The 22,790-nt window shown below is 47.6% G+C and overlaps 1 protein-coding gene and 1 non-coding gene across 8 annotated transcripts in view; both read left to right on the top strand.

Moving 5' to 3' along the window:
• CUX2 (cut like homeobox 2) overlaps window positions 1–22,790 on the top strand; it is a 283,465-nt gene that overhangs the window by 126,873 nt on the left and 133,802 nt on the right. The gene's annotated exons all lie outside the window — the stretch shown is intronic.
• Window positions 2,735–2,838, top strand: LOC123588640. Its single transcript, XR_006707954.1, has one exon. It is a non-coding gene; the product is annotated as a small nucleolar RNA U13 (small nucleolar RNA).

Consider the following 22,790-nt stretch of genomic DNA (forward strand, 5'->3'; position numbering starts at 1 on the left):
ACTGTCCTTGCAGACATTATGGGGAACTTAGGCATAAGATGCCATATTGTCTTAACTAGAGATTGTCCAGGGATCAGTAAAGCAAATGGGACCTTCAAAAGACCGATATTAGACCAAATCCCTGTAGAGATGTGCAGAGGGCCAACATGATTCCATAGAGACATACTCAAGGAGGTTCAAAGAGAAGAAGCTAGGCAGAAAGCCATCAGTGGAACCAGTTAATAGGAAAACAGGTTTTAATTATCTCAGGTGAAAACAGAGGATCAGAGACAATCCCCTCTTCTCTCCACCCTACAAATAGGAAAGACTCAGCAGTGTTGGTGGGGGGGCAAGAAGATAAATAGCAAATAACCAACTGGAGGCCCCTTTGGGTTGTTTTCTCCTTCTCCTCTTCCCCTTCTCCCACCTCCTCCCCACTCCTCCTCTAAAGCTCTGTCTTCTCTTAAGATCAGACACTTGGGTGAAAGTCAGTCATCATGTGATTTAGCAGGGTGAAAAGTCAGCTTGGCATTGGGCAAGGAACTGGATTTGGAGAGGGAAGAGCCATTTGAAAAGCCTGGAGAACCTACATGATGCTGCAAGACTGCAGTATGGGGAGCCCCGTGAATCCTGTTACAAAATATTTTTAAACCATTCAGAATAAGGGAAATTTGGTGAGATTATGATATTGAACAGGGCTCTATGTGTAATGGATAACTTTCTATTTTTAAAAAAGGTATGAGGACAGGCTTTGTGATTATAGTCCAGTCTCTTCAACATCCATTCCTAGGAAGAGTCTAGAAAAACTGTTAAACTATAGTCTCTGTCCTTGTGCCCTTGATTCTCACAGTTGGCTGTGTGGCTTCAGGAGCATCCAGCCCTAGACAAACTTAATTTCCTTCTTTGACACAGGCTGGCCATGAAGATAGAGGGTGCAGGAAATGGGACCCACATGAGGCCTCTACCCCAGCCCCTTCCCCTCAAGCCTGGAGCGAGTCATGCAGACCCCTGGCTCTCAAACCCAACTGATGTTTGGACCCCTTGCTCCTACCCAGAAAGGTGCTGACAGCACCCACCTGGGAACCCAGCCTGGCCTCTCGAGCCAGAATGCGGGGCCAGCTTGGAGAACCCCTGGAGTATCCTATTTTAAAATACTAATTTTCAAGGATACATTACTCTATAAGCAATATACACATCATCTTTTAAACTGAGACATTAAAGATGAGCATAGAGTGAATGGTAAATCTCCTCAACTTGTAGCCCCCTTTTGTCTGCTCCGCATTTATTTGTTTTTCCAGGACACTTTAACCATAGACAAGCATACAAGTATAGCCCCTTATTAAAATAGAAAAGAGATTAAGGGATTATTCCTTCCTTCCTTCAATACTTATAAAGTGCCTACTGTATGCTGGGTGCTGAGAATATAGCAATGAACAAAAGAAAAATGGTCTTTCAGGATATGAACAGTCTAGGAGAGGGCTGGGGGGAACTGATGAGAAGCATATAAACAAATAGAATAAAAGAATCACAAATTGTGGTCCTACAAAGCAAATCAACAACGTGCCATGGTAGAGCAGCAGGGGAAGGGGGTATTTAATGGATTATGAAATATAAGGAGTCTGCCATGGAAAGAGGTGTGTGTCTGGATGTGAGGTGTGTTTCGGTGTCTGGGTAGTGTAGGATGTGTCTGGGTACGTGTGTTTTTATCTCTGTGTCTGGGTGTGTGCTTCTTTACCCCTGTGAATATCTGAGTGTCTGGGTTTGTGTGTGTGTCTGCATGTGCACATGTGTGTGGATCTTATCAGAGAGGGTTGTTCTGGGACTGAGAGCTCTTGTGACCAGAGCCAGTGGAGGTTGGAAGTGCAGGGGGAGAACAGAGCTACACTTAGCTGTGCAGGCTCCTTAGCTACATGGGGGGGGGGGGGGGGGGGGGGGGGGGTCTGGGTTTTTGACTCAGTACCCACAGAACTGACAGAAGGCCATCCAAAAGCATTATTAGGGAACTCTCTGAAACAGTATTATGGGGGCAGGCACATGGCCTGGAGGAGGCTGGGTGGGGGTGGAGAATGGTTTGGGCTTCACTAAAAGTGGAGGTGATGGGGCTCACTGGTAGGTGATTTAATGTGGCAGAATGGAATGAATGGAAATGCCTCCCGGGCTCCTGGCCTGAGCATCTGGATGGATGTATCACCTTTTCCTGAGATGGGGAAGATGCTGGGAGAAAGAGTGAGGAGCAGACAGGAGCCCAGGGTTCCTTCTTGGCCATGGCAGATCTGAAATGGCCTCCCAGAGGGATATCAGTTCTTCAGGGTGGTGGGCCATTGGAGCTCAGAGTCCTGTGGCCTGGAAGTGAGTCCTGGGCTGTGTCCTTAGAGGACCTGGCCATGTCCAAGGACCAGCTAGACCACCTTTCCCTGGCTCTGAGGCCCTGAGCAGAGCATCGAAGGCCCCCATCAGTTATGTTAGCACAGCCCTGGGGGGCACTGATGCAAGAAACCATTAGAGGGATGTCTGCTCTGGGGACCTGGCCCCAAACCTTAGCAGCAGGGAGCTGTTTGGAGCTGGGGTATTTGTGGGCCTGGGTCTCCCAGCATCAGAGCTATGGAACAGTAGATCACCTCCCCAGAGGCTGGGACAGGCTTCCCAGAGGCCAGTTTCTGTTACCCTTAGCTCAGAAAGTAAAGGTACATTGCATTGCTAAGATGATCATCTCTTGTGTGCCTTGGTTGAACGTAATCTTTAAAAGCTAGAGCTGATCCTTTCGTAGTTCTTAAGCATGATGATCGGGTGTTCACACTGTTATGTGACACGTGCCTCCCTCAAATCTTGTTAAGACCTTGTCCCATTACCCATCTGACATAAGAAAAAGAAAAAAGCTAAAGCTGCTGAGCATTTTACTGTGTCAGTCCTAACGACCCATAAGCTGAGTTGATCCTCACAACAACCCCTAAGGCAAGTTCTGCAATGATTCCCATTATACAGGTCAGGAAACTGAGGCTCAGCAAAGTCGTGGTTGCACAGCAGTGCGTAGACAGGATTTGAAACTAAGCCAGTCTAACCGCAAAGCCCGTTTTCTTAGTTTTCACATGCTGTGCCAAACGCTTGCTATAAGTTATCTCTTAAAGTCACAGGTACTCTTCAATGGGGTTACCATTGTACCGATTTTGCAGAGGGGGAAACTGAGGCTCAAAGAGAGGAAACACCTGGGTCAGGATCACACAGCTTTTAAGTGCCAGCACCAGAATTTGAACGCAAGAATATAAGAAACCCTGAACTTTCTTTTGAATATGGGACATGCCTCTGACTACCAACCCCTGCCTCCCTGTCTCTACTGGCAGTAAAGGTCTCTTATCCCCCCAGCCCAAAGTGTCCCAATGACCCACTGAGGGCAGGAGACAAGACTCCATCCTTGGGGCTGCCTCAGCAACTTCCTAGGCAGGGCTTTACAAATTAATGAGAAACATCAGAGGTTCGTGGGCTCCTTAGATTATGATGGGACCTGGTAAGACCCCATCTCAAGAGAGGTGGGTTTATCACTGGAGTTCCTGCCTGGAGCCCTTGGTGGGCAGGGGCTGGCACTCATGTTGGACTTAAGTAGCGTTAAAGCCCCTACTTCTGGGACATGAAGTCTAAGCCAGCTCATGGGGGTTTGGGCCACTCTGTCCACTGGGAGACCCCAGTGATTCATTAGGACAGTTCTTTCCATCAGAGCATTGATGGGACAACGCTAAACAGCTCATGAGCAGTGGGGACCCTGTGTGGGATTCACCATTCACTTTAGCATTTATACTTCAGAAAATACGTGTGCATGCATGCGTGGGTGTGTTTCCAACCAGTAGTTGGAAAATCACACCCTGATTTAGAAAATCTACCTACTGAAGCTTCCAGAAGACCCTTGTTTGATTAGCAGAGCTGTTAAGAGTATGGGATTTGGGGTCATGCTACTGAATTCACAACCCAGCTCTGTTGCTTGCTGGCTGCCTGGTCTTGAGCTTGACTGCTCTTAACCTCTTCAGTTTTAGTTTTCCCACCTCAATGCGTATTTGAAGAAACAAACGAGTGCCTAGAACTGTATCTGGTATAAGCTGTGCACTCAGTTTATGTTAGCTAAGTGCTACAATTGTTGCTATTGCAGTCTAAAATAAGTTTTTCTGGAAAGGGGCAGATAGTAAACATTTATGCTTTACAGGCCATGTGGTTTTTAACTACTAATCTCTGCCACTGTAACAGGAAAGCAATCATGGACAATATAATATGTACATGTGTAGATGTGGTTTCATCCCAATAAAACTTCCCTGTGACTTATGTATGAACATGGTGGGGAGAAAAGTCATTTTTCTTCTGGGAGAATGCGACCCTGGGAAAGCCAGCCCTGGTGAGAAAGAAGAATACCTCAGAGGGAAGCAGGGCTAAGAGAGAGAAATCAAACCTTGTCAATATTGTTTGAGCTGCTGGATCTAGCCATGCCTGAAGCTGCTCCTGCATTGTTCAGATAGGTGAGCAACAGTTTCCCTTTTATGCTTAAGCTACTTTGAGTTGGGATTCTGCTGCTTACAACCAAGAGTCCTAAATTATATAAGCCTCTGCCCCAGTCGGGTATAACTACTTACCTGCTGGTATCTACTGACTCACTCCCACTCTTCCCTGCCAGGATCAAGTTCATGACACTACCCAAGAGCATCCTTTAGTCACAAATATCTAACTTTCTTTTCCTGTGGGGGCTTAAATAGTTTCATTTTCAAGGTTACATAATCCTTAGCAAGTAGGTGACTTCATTTCCATAAACTTTAGTCCTCTCCTGTAAAATGAAGTTAATCACTGGACCAGTGATTAGGGTGTGTTAAAAGGGTTAATATTTATAAATGCTTGGAACAGTCCCTTGTACCTACTAAGTACTACCTAAGTATCTGCTGTTGCTACTACCTGGAAACGGAGCTCACAGATTCTAGGCATTTTCCTGACAGATGAAGGAGACTATCAGGCAGGGATTGGTCTTTCCATATTCCCAGCACCGGTGCAGGCCTGGTATTGAGTGGGCACTTGGTATTTGTTGAATAAGAGTTAGAACAAGACAAGGCAGTCATGGAGAGTGGAAGTGAGAGACGTCTCCCGCATGGATTGCGGCAAACTCTGAGGTGTTTGTGATTAGGAGTCAAGCTATAATTGCTTCGGGGATTTATAAAACCTTGAGACACGGAGGAATGTTAGGGGATGCACAAGCAATTTAGGGATTTGAGTGTTTGGGATTTAGGCCTTAGCTACTTAAAGTGTGGTCCACCACGGACCAATATCAGCATCACTTGAATGCCTGTTGAGAAATGCAGGGACTCGGCCCCACACCGGACCTCTGGAATCAGAATCTGCACTTCGACAAGATCCTGGGTGATTCTCGTGTGCATTAAAGTTTGAGAAGTGGAGAGGACAGGCAGATGCTGCGGACGTGGTCCCTGTGTCTTGAGGGGCTGCTTATGGAGGTGAGGATGTGGGGCATGTGGGCCTGTCAGCTGTTTTGTTAGGAACGCGTGCTGGCCTCTGCCCTTTGGCACAGTGGGTCACACCTGCCCAGACACACTGCTGGCCCGGTAAGTGGACTCTGACGTTGCCACACAGTGGTTTGAGAAAACTACCACCCAGCTTCACTTCTTAAAAGTAAAATGAAAGGTTCCTTGTCCTTCACTCAAGCAGTCCCTGCTTTGTAGGCTTGCTAACTTTGTGCAAACAGTAACAGCAATCAGCGATATGTAGCTTGTGATACACATGATGTGATTTCTTTTTCCTGATCCTCGTGCATCAACTTAATCCTGACGAAATGTGGATGACTTTTTAAAAATCTTCTAAAGGTGTCTGGCTGTCTGTGGTGGGGAGGTCATGGCGGGGGCCAGGTCAGGGTGGGCACGGTGGGTGTGACTGCAGGAGGATCCGCAGAACCAGAGCAGAGACACCTCACCAGGAAAGTGGCCTCCAGATGAACAGAGGTGGGCACGGGTTTGAGGGGGAGGACACACACTCACTATCACCCATCTTTACCAAAAAGTGAGTATTGTGCTAAACGAAGGTTGGGGACTGGGCCACGTGCAGAGAGCGAGCTTCGAAATCCACATGACCTGGGTCCAAATCATAGTGCTGCTGCAGCCTGCTGACTGTGTCATCTCAGGCAAGGAAGTTTGTGTCTCTGAGCCTTGCTATCCTTGTCTAGAAAATGGAGCTAAAATACCGCTGACCTCATAGGGGATGTAGAGTCAGTGAATGCAGTGGTGACCAGAGCTGGCTGATAAGAACCAGCTGTTCTTCCCAGTTCTAGGTGTAGGGTGACGTCACACTGGGAGCTAGAAGTTGACCATGGTAGAAGAATTTACACACGGAAATGGTACACATCAAAACTTCTCTTTTTTTTTCCCCAGAGAACTGGTTGTTAAGCATTTACTAGCACGCTACTTGTTAAATGACAAGATGTATTTAAATTGCTATGCGCAATGCTTGGTAGTAGTGGTTATTACTATTATTAATTATAGAACCACAGGGTGCCTCCTTGGCTCAGTTAAGCATCTGCCTTTGGCTCAGGTCACGATCTCACAGCTCATGAGTTCGAGCCCCACATGGGGCTCTGTGCTGACAGCTCAGAGCCTGGAACCTGCTTCAGATTCTGTCTCTGTGTGTCTCTGTTCCTCTCCTGCTTGCGCTCTCTCTCTCTCTCTCTCTCTCTCTGTCAAAAATAAACATTAAGAAATTTAATTATAGGACCCTAATATTATATAAATATTAGGGTGGTTTCATGATTGGACATTCCATGTGTTGACTCTGCATTTATTTTAACTGCTTGGAGGCCTTTTCTGATAATCCTCTGGTCCCTAGCCCTGTCCTGGATAGCTGATATTATTAGTTAGCTGAGTTCCAGATAGATGAAGTATCTTACAGCTGCCCCAAATGAACATTTATTGAGCATGGACTAAATGCCAGGTGTTAGGAAAGCACTTTTCATATATGATCTCATTTAATCCCCCAACAACTCTGTGAGGCAGAAACTGTTATAAATCACACTGTGTAGGCACAGATGGGGCTCATAGAAGTTAGGTGACTTGCCCCAGGTTGCACAGCTGCTCAGTTGAAGGTGCTGGGCTTTGAACCCACGCATTTAACTCCGGAGGCTGTGATTTCACCAGGTAGATCCTAGAGGTTAAATGTGGAGGGGGCAGGTGCTTGGGTCCTTGGGGTGTGGACCCTCCTTCTTGCTGGGAGGCTTTGGGGATGGGGGTGGGCAGGGTCGAGAAGTCCTGACTGTGTCCGCTTGGCTGATGGCAAACAGTCCTATTTTACTAGATGTGTGCAGGCCGGGTTCTGATTGGCAAGAGGATGTCTCTGTTGGAAGGGAATCTTGGCCACTTGCCTCTTGGCAGCGGGCTCTTGGCTACCACGTGGGCTGCCATGCTGAAGCAGTGAGAATTATTCGGCAACCTTGCCTGGGATAGTTTACAGTGGGCCGGGGGCTCTGCCAGTCTCTCAGACAGGCTGGCAGAGAGAGCAAGAAAGTGAGCGCTGCCACAGAGAAGCCCACACTCAGCTTCTTCGCTGTTCTTCTGCCCCTGTCTGTCTCCATCTCTTGCCATCCCTCAGCCTCTCCCTCTGCCAGGACTTAAGGAGCCAGTAGTACGACAGGTGGTTTGGCAGCAAGGGAAACGACGTCTCCTGTCCCCACAGGCCTGCATTCCCTCAGCTCTACTAAAACTTGAGACCTTTTGCTTCCATGGCTCCCAGTTTGCCTGAAGATGAAGTTCAGACTCCTTGGTTTGGCTTGAAGACTTCTCATGGTATGACCCCTGCCTCCCGGTTCTTCATCATGCCTCCACAGGAGAGACTCAACTTCTTGTTTTTTCACAGTGTCTAGCCCAGAGCTCACTCAGAACATGTGGTTGAACTTGACTTACTTTGGGATTTGCATTCCTCGCCATGACTGTGTCTTAAGGCTGATTTTTCACATGCCAAGTGCTATGCAAGCTTCTAAATATTTTCTGTTCATATCTCATTGACTCATAACAACCTCACAGGTAGGCCCTGTTTTTTCCCCCATTTTACAGAGTAGGAAACTGTGGCACTGAGAGATTTAAATTACATGACCAAGATCATCCAGCTAGGACATGGCAGTGATAGATTTGAACCCAAGTCAGTCCAGAGCTCAAGCAGGCTCCAGTGGGATTTTCCTTAAACCACTTTGTGAGAGCCTGTCACCAGTTCAGTGTCATCACCCCCATCCCCGGCGGCCTTGTCAGCACAATAGCCCGCTTTGCTGGCTCCTCACATCGCCCTAGCTCTGCTGTGTCTACACATCCTTGATGAATTAACCTTGGCAATGCCAGCCTTGCCTTGTCACACCAATAAAGTTAGTGCTTCAGAGAACTAGGTTGTGGAAGGTATAATGGACCCCTCTCTCTACCTGTCTCTTTTTTCCTGCAGATTCCAAGGTTCCTTGGATGTTTAGGAGAAGAGCCAGAATGTTCCTTATGGGAGTAGGGTGGGTGTGGAAACAGGAGAGACCCCGCATTGGTTCCTTCTAAGGGAGACCTCCTCCTTTGGGGAGACCCAAATCTCATTCCATCTGTCGAGGGTGGCCTGTGTGACTCTGCTCACCAGGGGCTTGATTGTCTCAGCATGCCCCCACATTGCTCAACAACAGGACGACATTCCTGTACCAAGGCAGAGGGGAGTCGGATTGCGTTAGCAATTCTCCATCAGACTGTGTCATATTCGGATTGTATTGTATTAGGAGTTGTTTCCACTAATGTGATGAGAAAGTTGCTAATCTGAGAAGACTCCTGCATTGTATTAGGGAAAACAAATATTAATGTGATGCGATGGGAAGTGGCTAATAAGAAACTAAGTTGCTAATATGACACGATGGATGGATCGGTGGGAGGAATTTGGGTCGGGTGCTTGAACTTTTCTGGAATGTGTAATGGGCAGGGCCAGAGGAGGGCAAAATGGCAGGAACTTCGTGTTACAGTCACTCAGAAGTAAGGCTCCATATCTGAGCCTCTTCCTCCCCCACCACACCCAGACCCTCACCCCTGTACTGTGTTGAATAGTGTCCCCCAAAAGCTCTCATCCATGCAGAACCTGAGAATATGACCTTATTTGAAAAGAGTGTCTGCAGATATAATAAGATCAGGTCATACCGCATCAGAGTGGGCCCTGAATCCAATGACTGGTGTGTGAGGAGAGGACGCATAGGGAGAAGGCCCTGTGACTATGGAGGTAAAGATGGGAGCGGTGCAGCCCCAAGCCAAGCAAAGCCCAGGACAGCTGACCGCCACCAGAGGCTGGAAGGAGCCAGGAAGCCTCCTCCCCAAGAGCCTTCAGAGGGAGCACGGCCCTGCTAACAGCTGACTTTCAGATTCCCGGCCTCTAGAACTGTGAGAGAATAAATTTCTGTTGTTTTAAGGCTCCCATTGATGGTACTTTGTTATGGTGGCCTGAGGACACTAGCCCCAACCCCTTTCCCAGTAACACCCTCAAAAAGGAGAGGCAGGTTCGGCAACATCCCTCTAACTCAGAGACAGCAAAGCAGCTTTGGGGGGGTTCCTCCAGCCCCAGGGCTGGCCTGGCTGCTTGACCAGACCCAGGGGCGAAGGCTTGCTCTCTTTTTCTGCTTTGTTCTTTGCTTAAAGGAAAGAAGCCTCCTCGTTCGCAGGGCGGTTGGCATATGGGCTCCACAGCCTGCTTCGCGGCACGTTAATATGTGATTAAAGGGGTCTTAAAACACCCATTAGTCCCCCTCTGGTATCTAATAGCGCTTTTGGATTTAGAACAGAATATTATTTACTCATTAGCTGATAATAGATCCAGAGTACACGCCGTATGTATGGGGACAATTATTAGAACGTGGGTCTGCACAGAAACCTGGTTCCACTGCTGTGGCTGGTGGCAAGACAGCAGGGCCCAGAGGACAGTGGGGTGAGGGGTGCAAAGTGACCCATGGGCCCTCCAAGGAAAATAGAGAGCCTGCTAGATAGAGGTTGTCTGTGGTGGCTTGCTGCGGACGGAAGCAAATTCCAGGTACAGACGGTAGGGGGGCACTTGAATGCCTCAGTGGAAGGGGAGGGATTGGTGGTGGTTAGAATTTGAGGTAATCAGTTCCAAGAATTGGGGTGCCAACAATAGCAGGCCCCCACAGTGGTGAAGGATTGAACCTGAGCTTTGGGCCTAAGCCTCCCAGGATGAGATTATTAGTCACATGGCAGCCACCCCCAGAATCACAGAAGTGGGGTGACGTGCCCAGGACACACAGCTGGTAAGTGGCTGCAGTGGAAGCAAACCCAGCTCTTCTGATGACCAGACCTGGGTTCTTTCCAACACTTCTTTGTACCCGCTGCAGAAACTTCTTGGTAATTCAAAGTTTCCCTGTCTCCAATGGAAGGAGGCACTTTAACACTGTTTCCTATAATGTTTTGTTTGTTGGAAAGGCGAAAATAGTGGCAGATTGTCCCTCTACAGTGTTTGGGTCCTTGATCTACGGCCAAATGCACTAGAAAGGCTTGGGTGGAGGGAAACAGAATGGAAAGGAGTGTAAATGCCGTGGGAGTTGTTTGGGCATCTCCCAGGAAGCAAGAGGAGGCCCTGGGGAAGGATCAAGGAGTCACAAGATCAGGCCTGTGTCTGGGATCAGCAACTCTGGTGGAGGTCTGAAAATCAGTGGAGGAGGAGGGAAGAGGCAGGGAGAGGCCCGCAAGAGGTTTCACGGTAGCCCTGGTGAAGCCTCACGGGTCTGAACCAGCAGGTGGCAGTAGTATCAGAAGGAGGGAATGGATGCTGGGATACCCCCATCCATAGCGGACATCACAGGGGTAAAGAAGATAGCAAAGCCAAGACAACCCCCAGTTTGATGGACAGAGTACAGTGTGTGGGAAGGAAAGTCTCCAGTTTGATAAGCCTGATTTTCAGGTCATCGGTTTGTAGTGATTCTGTGAGCGAATGCATGAACCTCTTATGATGAAAGGCACAGCATAAGCCTGCAGTACAAGCACCAAAGATAGGACTGAGAAAGCACTGAAAAACCTTGCCTTTAACTCAGACTCGCCTAGGCTTTTCTCAGACACGCCAGATGGAAAGACAAGCCGGGCTTGTATGAAGGTGGAGAGGTCTCTCTCCAGCCCAGTGCAAGCAGTTTGAGACTTTCTGCCTCCTGGTTTCCTGTGCAGGGGCAGGTAAGCCTCCACCCATGTCCCTGTTTTACACAGGTGGCCAGGGGGGTTTATATTGAACACATACAGGAAAGGAGCAGGGTGCCCTCTCTGGTGAGTCGTTCCATCACGTGCCCACAGAGACACTGAGGAAGTCAGAGATGTTTCCAGCAAGGTCACAACTAGAGGCCAGACATAACCTATGTGTATTGCCCGAATGAAGAATAGGGCTCCCTGTTGAAAGCTTAGCAGGTCTCTCCCCACTTCCCTGGGAAGGAGCCAGAGAGAAAGCAGAGCTTGGCAAGTTTGTCCTTCGGTCCATCTTCTCTAGATGCGTGGGTCTACACCTCAGCTAGATAAATAACCAAATAAGTAAACCACTTCCCAGTGGGTGGGTGGCATATGCGTGAGTGTATGTGTGTTTGTGTCTGTATGTGTGTGTTTTAATAAAGCTCACCATGAGCCAGATATCAATTTCTGTCAGAGAGACGCAGAGCATCTGAACCAGAACTAAATAAAAATAAACATTAAACAATTATTGGAATTTAGGTTTATTTAAAAAATCAGCAGGGTTGAGGGAACAAGCCACCCATTAGCGAGGCAGAACTATCGGGCCTTTTAACAACCCGCTGGTTCTTGGCTGCCAGGGAGATTTGGGCTGTACAAGCTGTGGAAACTCCGGATCCTATTGATTAAAGATGATGCGGTAACAGGCCAATTATATCGTCGTGGCTGCTTGCAGTGCTGGCCGACGCTGGCTACCCATTTGTCTTTACAGAAACGGCTTTGTTTGGGGGGCTCTGGGAGGGCAGTTCAGTGTCCCCATCCTGAGCAAAGTATTCTTCCTCCTCTGGTCCCTGCAGTTGGTAGAGGCTCCAGTGCCCGAGCTCTCCCGGATTCTTGCATTTTTCTCCTCCCTGTCCCCTCCACAGACATCCATAGTTCATAAGGAACCTGTGTCTTGTCAACCAAATCAATGCAAATAACCGGTGAGCGTTTCTCGACTTTTCAGTAATAATTGATCTTCCCAGAACTGATAGCATTTGGAAAACATAAGTAAGGAGAGCAGCAGCGAGCCAGATGTCCACGTTAAGAGAATATAATTGCTCTGAGTTATAGGAAAGGAAGTGATTTCCCTTCTAGCTTTAGCTCCAAGAGAGCAGAACAAACTGCCATGGAGCATCAAGAAGCTTCCAGTAAACTCAGGGCTTCATACAGACTCCGTCTCTCAGCCTGTAGATTCAGACGACTGTGGGACAGGGATCTTCCAAGCTGACAGGCAGATTTCCTGCTTGCAATTTTGTCAGTCTCTGGGTTTTTATTTGGAAGCTTTCTGCACAGTCACTGTTGGGGAAGGAGAGAGAGGTTTGCTGTTCTTGCAGGGGGTGGTCCAGTTTAGCCACTGTGCTGTTCATCCACCGGATGGGAATCTCCTCTCTGCTGGTTTGCCTCCCCCCCCGCCCCCCCCCCCGCTTCTTTCTAATTTGATGGTCATTTCCAGGCACTGCTGTAATTGGTCCCTGACTCGACTGGAGTGATATTTAGAAGGTCAGACGTCAGATGGGGTTGGGGGTATTCTATGGATTGGTGGATGGCGAATAGGATTCCCAGGGTTGTTTTCTTTATGAACGTCTATCATTCTTCCGGGACGCCTTCATTTGTTCTCCATGCATTTATTTATCTGTTCATCCAACACATAGCTACTGAGCACTTGCTCTCTGCCAGGCACAATTACTTGCTGGGCCACATTGGTACCTGCCCTCATGGAGGAAGCTTTTAGTCTAGCTATGAAGAGACACAGACGTGAAACAATTAATTATTACATCATAATTGCAGTAGTGCTTCATAGAAATAAGGAGCAGGGAGTGGGGACCCATGACAGTAAGAACCTGACCTTATCTTGGGGGTGCTGGTCTTAAGGAAGTAATGCCTAAGCTGAACCTTGACACAGGGGGTAGGACTGACCTAGGCCAGTGGTTCTCAGACTTGAGTGTGCATCAGAATCAGCCGGAGGAGGACTGGTTGAAAAGATTGCTGGGCATCACCCCCAGAGTTTCTGATTTATCAGGTCTGGAGCTGGTCTAAGAATTTACATTTCTAATAAGGTCCCAGGTGACACTGCTGCTGCTGTTGTCTAAGGACCACACTTTGGGAACCACCAAAGTAGGCAAAAGACTGGAAGGAGAGGGCGTCCAGGTAGTGGGAATTGTGGAAGCAAAGGCCATATAGTTGGCTTGGCACTTTCCAGGCCCAGAATAAGGGGCAGAATGGTAGGAGCAAAGTAAAGAGGACTGTGGAGAGATGTGCTAGAGGAAAGCATAGGGTCCTGGCCCCATAGGGCTTGCAGGCTGACCTGGAAAGTTTGGATTTTATCTGAAATTGGACGGGAAGCCTGGGCAGGTTTTAAGTGGGCAAGTGCCAGCATCCAGTTTGTATCTTGAAATCCTCTCTCTGGCTGCCAAGGCAGGAAGGGGATGGTGGAAGAGTGGCTTGCATGAAGCCAGGGAACCTCACGAAGAGGCTATGCAGGTATCCAGCTGGGAATTGGAGGTCACTAGACCCGCTGGTGTCACTGGGCATGGAAAGCATGGACATGTCTGAGAGTGTTTGAGTCCAGGCATCCCCTTCCTGGAAAGCCTTCCTGATCAGTTTGAATCCACCCATCAATCCCTGAAACCTGATTTCTTACCTGAAGAAGTTATATGTTGACACTGACCTTATCAGTTCCTTGAGGGCAGGTCTGTGTGTGTCATATCTGCTCACACACTGAGGCATAGTTGGATAACAACAAATACCTTATCATAATTGGCAGGTCATGAACATTTGTTTGCCAGCTAGGGTCACATCTGTTACCTCATTGGATTTTCCAAATACCCTGAGCAAAAGGTGGAATTGAACCCATTTTTCAAATGAGGCAAATTGAGGTTCAGAAAGGACAGGAGATGCTCCCAAGCTCACCCAGCTGAACTGAAAGGCAAGATTCTCATTCAGGCCCAGAGTGCCCTCTGGTGAACAGACTAAAGGAGCCATGACACCTCAACCCTTAGACAGTCACCAAATTTCCCTTAGTAAGTATCAAGGGCTTTACTCAAGGTGACAGGGCCAGTCCACCAGAAATATTAAATAGGTATAGAAGAAATTGTCATTTTTTTTGGAAATAAAAAATGGTCAAATAGCAGTTTCCTATAGTTCAACCTAAAACAAAGCATGCAGGGGAAATGTTGCATTTCTAGAAAATTCTGCTGCAGCATGAAGGATAGGAGTTGCAACGTAGTCTAAATTGTCTCTGAAAGCAGCTTCCCACACACACGGAAGCTGATGAGGGGGCCGTACAGGGATGCAGCATCTTAGAATCAGTCTATAATGCAATCAATTTTGTATATCCCTGGTGAAACAGCAACATTTATTTAACGTCTTTTATAGAGCAGCTGAGTTTTATCACAAATCACATTCCATTTCTATTCAGCTGGGACTCCTTGAAGGCTAAAATGCACTTACTTTTCTCGGAGGAAATTTACCAATTCCTCAATAAAGACCCATTTGCCTCTGTATGTAAAATTGACACATTTATTGAATATTAAACATTTAAGGTTTTTTACCCAGCTCCCCCATCCCCTCACCCGCACCTTTTTCCACTTTTCCACAAAGCTTCCCAGTCATTAGGGAGTTCCTCAAAGTGGCAAGAAATGGGTATTTTCGTGCAGAAATGGCTGACATTTAAATTTGGGTCATTCTTATCAGTGGGAAATGGTCAAGTTATGTCATAAATGTATAGGGCGACATCCAGTGCCTCGGAGCAGCCCCTTTAAGTCCTGTGCTTTTCCCCTGTCATTGTGGCTGGCTTGGTAGTCTTGGTCATGCAGCAGTACTGTGTTGAGTTTGCGACAAAAGTTTTTTTGTCCATACTTGTAACGTTTGCAGAAGGCAGGGGCAGCCTCCCTGACAATAAATTGTGCTAATTAGCATGAGGGCCTATTAATAAAACGAGTTTTCTTTCATCCATGTTCCTGAATGGTCGGGGACATCAATTAAAGTGTGCGCTTGGGACGATGTCTTTTCACTGCCGGTTGCAGTGTTTTTGTTTAAAAAAATAAGCAGGGGGCTGGGCCATTTAGGGAACTTGTTTTTGTGTCCTTAACATGGGAGAGGGCTGAACTGTTGAACTTAGGTCTCAAATGCTGGGTCCAGATTTTCTGACTGATTCTAAATCAAGGCAGTGATAAGTCGGGTGGGTCCTTGGCCCTGGGGTTGGGGCTGTGCTTTCAGAGTGAAAGGAGAATTGTTGTATTTGAGGAGTATCTTCCAAATGAGGTTTAAAACCCGCCAGACACAGGTTTTGAACTGGTAACTTGCCCTCTTACCAGCTTTGTGAGCTCAGACAGGTGATTTACCTCTTTCCACCTCAGGCAGGGTTAAACGAGATAATCCATGGAAGGTTCCAGAAGGAACCTCAAACTTCATTGCTGTCCTGGGAACTTTATCCGGTGTCAGGTTTGTATGGAAAAAGAAAGGTCATTGCATCCAGCTCCCTGTTCTAGGCTTGATTTCCCTTCCACAGAGCCCTGCAGTTAACCATTTACGCGGGGAATCCTTTAAGGACTGGGAACTCATTTATCGCTATCAGGGCTGTCTTCCTTACGGTGACCTGAAACCTGCTTGTGTGTAACTTCCTCTGCCCATAGGGGTCTGAGCTCCTCTCCTGTTTTTCAAATATGTAAAGGTGCCCCTTCTCTGAGTCTTCTGTTCTCCAGGGTAAATTTCCCCCCAGCTCTGGGTGTCTCAACCTCACACACGACCGACATTTTGGACCATATAATTCCTTGTTATGGGCTGTTCTTTGCATTGTTAGATGGTTAGCAACACCACTGGCCAGCTAGATGCCAGCAGTAGCACCCTCCAGTGTGGTGACAGTGCAGAAGTATCTCTAGACCTTGCCAGATGTGCCCTGGAGGCCAAAATCACCCCCCCCCCACACACACACACACAAACACATTGAGAAGCATTGTTCTAGAGTTTCTGGTTCTCCCCATCCTGGATGCCTGCTAAAGGCATGACACCTCACCTGGGAGGCTTTCACATCTTTACGTTTGAATCCCTCTGGCATGTCAGCATTCCTGTGGTTTCTGCCTCTGAAATGTTTTTGGTGCCGCTGGGAGCAGAGCCCACTTTTGCCTGGCACAAGCTGAAGCTGAAAACCCAAAAGCAAACATCAGGAGAAACCAAAATAAAATCACGCATTTTTTTTTTTTTTGTCTGCAGCTGTCTCTGCAAAAGGCACATACCACCAGGACTGGAGGGTGACTGGGCCTTCCTTGTTAGAACCTCTCTTTTGAGAACAGGAATGATAAGGTCTGAATGTATCCCATAACTTTGATCTGAATGGGCAGAGCCACCTTTTCAGAACAGAAGGTCAGTGAAGGTTTCTCACTGCAGCTGGTTCCAGGTCTGGGTTAGCATTCTGGCCTTGCCACTGACTGACTACACCTTGGAACCTCAGTTTCCTCATCTGTATAATGGGTATAAAAGCAACACTGTCTCAAAGGGTTGTTGCCACGATCCAAAGAATTGACTCATGTAAAGTGTCCAGTGAATAGTAATCAACCAATAAATAAGAGCTACTATTTTGTGTTATTGCTGTTGTTTGCAAATAAGAAACACACATCCAACGAATGAGAATAATTCACTTAAAGTCAACTGGCAGGTCAGTGTGAAAACACTGGGTTGAGCGTCTTTTTTCTGAAAACTCCAGGGTTTTTTGCAAAGTCTGTGCATACGAGGAGATTCGAAGATGATCCATTTTATGTGATTCTCACCCCATTAACAGCCCGCGGTTTTGCCAGAATATCCTCTTTTCACTTTCATTTTAAAAACCAGCCAGTGTAATAAATCTTGCCCCGAAATCTCAGCAGCACATCTTGGCTGGAGTGTATGATAAATCTAATATACTGTGGCCTCTCTGTATGAGATACCCCTTCACAAATCTGTATTTTTGGCGGACAGCCCCATGGTCTGGCAGGATTATGATTTGCTCTTGGTTTGACAAGTCCAGCCCTCTGACTGGGTCATCTTTGTTTCACCACTTTCATGGCTCCAGCGTGGACCCGTGACCCCATCCCCTCTCTGTAACCTTTCCTTCCTTCCTTCCTTCCTTCCTTCCTTCCTTCCTTCCTCTCCCTCTCTTGCTCTCCTTCTCTCTCTTTCCTACAAAACCACAGATTTAGCTACCCACCCCTGTCTCCACGTTTCAAACAGGGAACATACTTAGAACTGGATCTGAATTTGAAGAGTACACATCTGGAAAGGGAAAAGGACACTGGAAATTCAACATGTACCTGGATTCTTTTCATGGGGAGTTGGAGCACCCCGTGGTTCTGCCACATGGTTCTGCCACATGTGGACCATGTTGCCTTGAGGGACACTGAAAAGGCAGGGGTCCCCACTTTGATCATTCAACAAACATTTCTTAAGTGCCTACTCTGTGGCTGGGTATACAAAGGTGAATAGAGTTGGGTACAATGGGAGAAGAAGACGTTTATGATATGGTTACCTTGTAACAAAGTCAAATTATTTATGCCTGTGCTGAGGGTTCTGACTGGGAAATGCAGGGGCTCTGGAGCCCCAGCAGAACATTCCTGAAGAAGTAGCATCTTGGAAATGGTGGGCATTTACCAGGCTCAGGAAAGAGCTCAGGCTCTGAGGCAGGGAAGGACACAAGGAGATCAGTGGTCACTGCAGGGTGACTGAGAGGGAAGCTGGGCAAAGCCTGTGCAGGAAGTTTCTCTGACTGCCTAGTAATAGTGGAACCTGGGAGCCTTGTGAGGACCTGTGAACTCCCCTCGTCTCCTCCCCTCCTGGCAAGGCCCCTGGGAGGCCAGGAAATAGCCCCCAAAGGCTTCAAGGACTGTGGAATATATGTTAGTCCTAGCTCCACCCCTACTGATCTGCTTAAATCACTTTCTCTCTCTGAGCCTCAGTTTCCTCATCTATAAAATGGTAGTAATAACAATAAGCCCTCCTCCCCGGAGAGGTGTTACAAAGATAAATCAAGAGAATGCATATAAGGTGCACAGATCAGAGATCAGTTTCTGGCATTAAATAAGTACCCAAGAGGGGTGCCTGGGTGGCTCAGTCAGTTCAGCATCCGACTGTTGATTTCAGCTTAGGTCATGATCTCACTGTTTGTGGTTTTAAGCCCCGCATCAGGCTCTGTGCCGACAGTATGGAGCCTCTTGGGATCCTCTCTCTCTCTCTCTGCCCCTCCCCTACTCTCACTCTCTAAAATAAAATAAAATAAAATAGGACCCAAGAAATGTTAACGATTAATTCTGTTTACTAGCATTGTGACTTGGGAAGAGTAAGTTTATCTCTTTGGGTCTCAGTTTCCTAATCTGCAAAATGGGGATGATAATTATACAACTGGAATAAATGAGTTTGAACAGTGACTGGCGTAGAATTTGGGCTAGTAGCATTGGCTGTTACCACTGCTACTATTACTGTTGTTGTTCTTGTTGTTGTTACTATTCTATTGGGGAAACTGCGGCACAGAGGGGAACCATCATGCTCTCAGTCTTTCTGGTACTTGCAGGCTGCTCGCCACTGCAGAAGCATGCACTCCCCTCCTTTCCCCTCCTCTGCTTTCACAGAGGCCAAAATGCCGTCTTCCAATACATCTCTCCTCGGGCTCATGACGAGAACAGATCTTTTTAAAGAGATAGAAACAAATTTTGCAGATCCTTGAGAGTTGATTCTCTCATCCCTGGAGTCTGCAGACCTCTGCCAAAGAAGGCTTGACATGTGGCATTCAAATCTGGGCCATGAGATGATCTTCCAGCTGCCAGCTATCTCTGAAGAAGAGAATCTGGGCCTTCACCACAGGCCAAGTTATAATTTCTTTGGATTAGTGTCAACATGGAAGAGCAAAAGGAATAGTCCAAGGGACCCCAGTTTGAAAAAATGCTGCATTTGGCTGGCATATTCCAGAACTTTCTTCATCTCTGTCTTGCAGGATCCAGAACAAAGGTCTGGTGGAATGGAGGCCTCCCAGGCCTCCCCTTTCTTGGACCTCTCAGCCCTTACATGGCTGGGTTCTGGGGAAAACAGTCCTCACCCAGCCTTCCTGGGCACTGGGGCCACCTCGTCTCCTTGAAGTGAGAAGGCCAGTGGGCGAGGCTCTTCCGTGTTATTGAGGGAAGAAATACAGCCCAGAACCCTTTCTGTAAAAGTAACCTCCCGGCTCCTCCTTTATGGGTGAGGCAAAGTGCTTAAAATGCTTAGGGGGAATAAACAGCTTTTAATGAAGTTACATTGCCACATAATGGGCATCATAAAATTGCCTTCATACTGCAGGGTCCCAGGATGGCATTTATTATCGACTGTGCCGGAACAGCCTTTGCAGAGCTCCGGTAGCTGCAGAGAGAAGACTGCAAAAGTCTCCTTAAATTACCTGATTGAAATAACCGGCGGAATATTCCGTGGGGCCGCCGCGTGCCAGGGAAGCCGCCTTTGGGGTGGTCTGTCAGAGGCAGTTTGCGCATTCTGAAGAACACAGGAGTTTCATTGCAGCAAAACAGATGTTCATCTTGTTTCTCCATCGGCTGTTTGATGAGAAATTTATTGCTCTTCCGCTGGGCAGGAGCCCCTCTCGGCTGTGGAGTCTATTAGGCAAGCCAGCAGCTGGCGGGAAGCCAAGGTGAGGCTGTTTTGATGAAACCCATGAAAAGCCTTGGCTTGGAGGCGCCGGTAATAATGCACTGGCTAGACTCTCCTGATTGGGCCATTGATTGGCCTGATTTGATTTATTGATCAATACCCTCAAATTTGGCGTCTGAGAAGCTGCACTAATCTTTAACTGTTGTGAACATCTCTACCTGCTGGAGAATTAGACCCTGATAAGGAATGTATGAAAGGAATCGGGGCTTATCTTAATCACACACCGGGCCCCAGCACTGCCCGCGCCGGCAAGGGCCCCAGTGCACCGCGCCCCATCGCCAGGCAGGCTGGCGCAGATCTATAAATTGATGGAATTCAAAGCCTCCAGCATCGATTACCGTTATAACAAACAGTGGTGCACAGAATGTCTGATTATTTTTAGACAAAGATTCTGTTCTCTCAGCAGCAATTTTGCTGAGGCTGTCACTGTGTCAGATGTCTACTGTTGATTGCAATTAGATGCAATACAAAAAAAAATTAAACTATCTGTATCCTTAGTCTTATTTCCAGTTATTAAATCTCTCTCTTTGTTTGCCGTTTCCTCATGATATCTACAGCTGGATGAAATATTTGGTTGGCAGGAGAAATCCTTGTAATTCAGCGGGGGTGCAGTGGCCCGCCGGCTCATTGGATTATCTCTGATGGGGTGCACATAATCTCAGGGGGAGGGAAGTTGAGTGTGTGTGTGTGTCGGGTGTTATATCTGTTTAAAAGTGTGCAGTGTGAAGGCTTGATGCAAAAAAACGTTTCAGGGCAGGGTGGGGTATAAAAAGCAATCTCCAAAGCTCTCCAGAATGCCTGTATTTTTAGTTCTCCTTGTTTCATTCCACATCAGGCAGGTCCTAACCAGGGATGCATCCCCATTGATGAGTGGAGAGGGAGGGAAGGTTATCCAAGCAACCGAGCTCAAAGGTTGGCGCCACTTGAAATAATTAATTCCTCCAAACAGAGACCGCACTTGGGACCCCTTCCGCACTCAATCATACCTGAAGAGCAGGCTCCAGGTAATTGTGGGTATGAACAAATTAGGCATTCCCTTTTACATGCAGCGCAGCGGCCAGCATCCTGGCGTTGGGTACGTGCATCCATCATCTTGGCGCTCTCCAGTTGATCTCTCATCTCAGAGCCATTAGCCTCAGCGTCCTTGATGGTGGAACAGCTGTAAACCTGAGACCATCGTGGGGTGGCCGAGTCTGACGATTCGTTATTTGATGGGATGGGGGAAAAGGCTCAGGCGCCAGTGCCAAGGCCTCCCAGTTCCCAGAAGCCAGCTCTGCTTGGAATTGGCAGCTGCCAGCTAATTTTAGAAAGTTCATAGTGGAGGATGGTCTAAGCTCCCCGAGGGCAGGGCAGAGGTCGGTAAAAGGCAGAATAACAACTGCCCCAGATCCTATGCCAAGCACTTCCTTCTAGATGCACGTTTCTCCTTCAAGCTGCCCGATTACCTTAGGAAGTTGGTAATAACTATACCTGTTAATAGATGCAGAAACTGAGGCTCCCAGGCAGTGAGTGGCTTCCCCAAGATTACAGAGCTAAGAAGTGACGAGGCTGAAAATCAAGTTCAGGTTGGTTTCTGGAGTCTTGGTTCTCAGCCTCAGTGGAGAATACTCAATAAATACCTGTTGAATGAATGAATGAATGAATAAATGAATGAATGAATGAATTATGCATGTACCTCCAGTGGGGACTCCACTGGGCACTTGGATAGCCAAGGATGGCAGGCCATCTTTCCAGGGGAGAAAGAAGAAACCAGAATTATAGAAATTTCAATGATCTCCATGGGGAGACCTGGTGTTTGGGCTTCCAGGACTCCTGGGAACAGCTTCTGCTTTATCCTTATGGGCACAGAGTTGTGCCCAGGCTCCAATTCCTTCAGTTAGAGGAACAAGTTTGAGGTCACCAGGAAGCTTCCATGCGAAGAAATCTCAGGGCTGAGAGGTCCATCAGTAGGAAGGGGCAATAATGGGGTCTCGGAGGCAGGGAGAGCTCATTGATCACCTGGCTGGGAGCCAGTCAACCTCTGACCAGGATAACACACTGGTTAAGAGCTTGAACCCTGAAGTCAGGTAGACCTTGGTTCAAAGCCCAGCATCATCACATTCTTAGCTCTGTGTGACCTTGGGCAAGCAATTGAACCTCTCTGGGCTGCACTTTCCCAATCCTCAAATAGGGCTGATAATAAGACCTCGCTATCCAGGTGACTGTGAGGATGAAGTGAGGTAATACATGTCAGCCCAGACAGTGTGCCTGGCACATGCTGTTTGATGGCGATGACCATCAGTCTAAGGCATTCAGAAACACCCAGCAGCCACCATGGACATTTGTGACCAACAAGCTCATTTGGCTCAAGAAGAATTCCAGGCCAAGGAAAGAGGTGTCAAGTAACTTCTCTGAAATCACAGAGCAAGTCCATGGCACATTCAGCATCTTCCTTGTCACCTATTCACCCTTTTCTGGACATATTCCCATTGTGCATGCCCCTCCCCTTTTTCCCTTTCACATCCCTGCTGCCCCGACACTGATAAAAGTGTGCCTAGTAGTCTCGGCATAGTTGTGGGGACAGGCAGTCCCTCATGTGGTTGGTGGGAGAGACAATCAATGCGGTGACATTGGAGGGCAGGCTGGCAGCCTCTATCACATTTACAAATGTGTCTGCCCTGTGACCTGGCCCTTCTCTATCTGAGAAATTACCCTCTGACATAACCCACACAGGGGCACCAAGATGAATGTCTTCATACATTGGTGCAGTGTGGCATGGGTAGTAATAGCTAGAGCCCAGAAATAACCTAAGTGTCCATGAGTGAGGGACGAGCTGCATAAAATAAGGCACCTCCACACAGAGTACTCTGTGGCTGTAAAAATGAAGCCAGATGCTCTTTACGTACCGATGAAAGGAGCAGGCAAGATAAATTCAGTGAAAATGGCAAGTTG

The sequence above is a fragment of the Leopardus geoffroyi genome, chromosome D3 (genome assembly GCF_018350155.1).
Source record: "Leopardus geoffroyi isolate Oge1 chromosome D3, O.geoffroyi_Oge1_pat1.0, whole genome shotgun sequence".
NCBI classification, from domain to species: Eukaryota; Metazoa; Chordata; class Mammalia; order Carnivora; family Felidae; genus Leopardus; species Leopardus geoffroyi.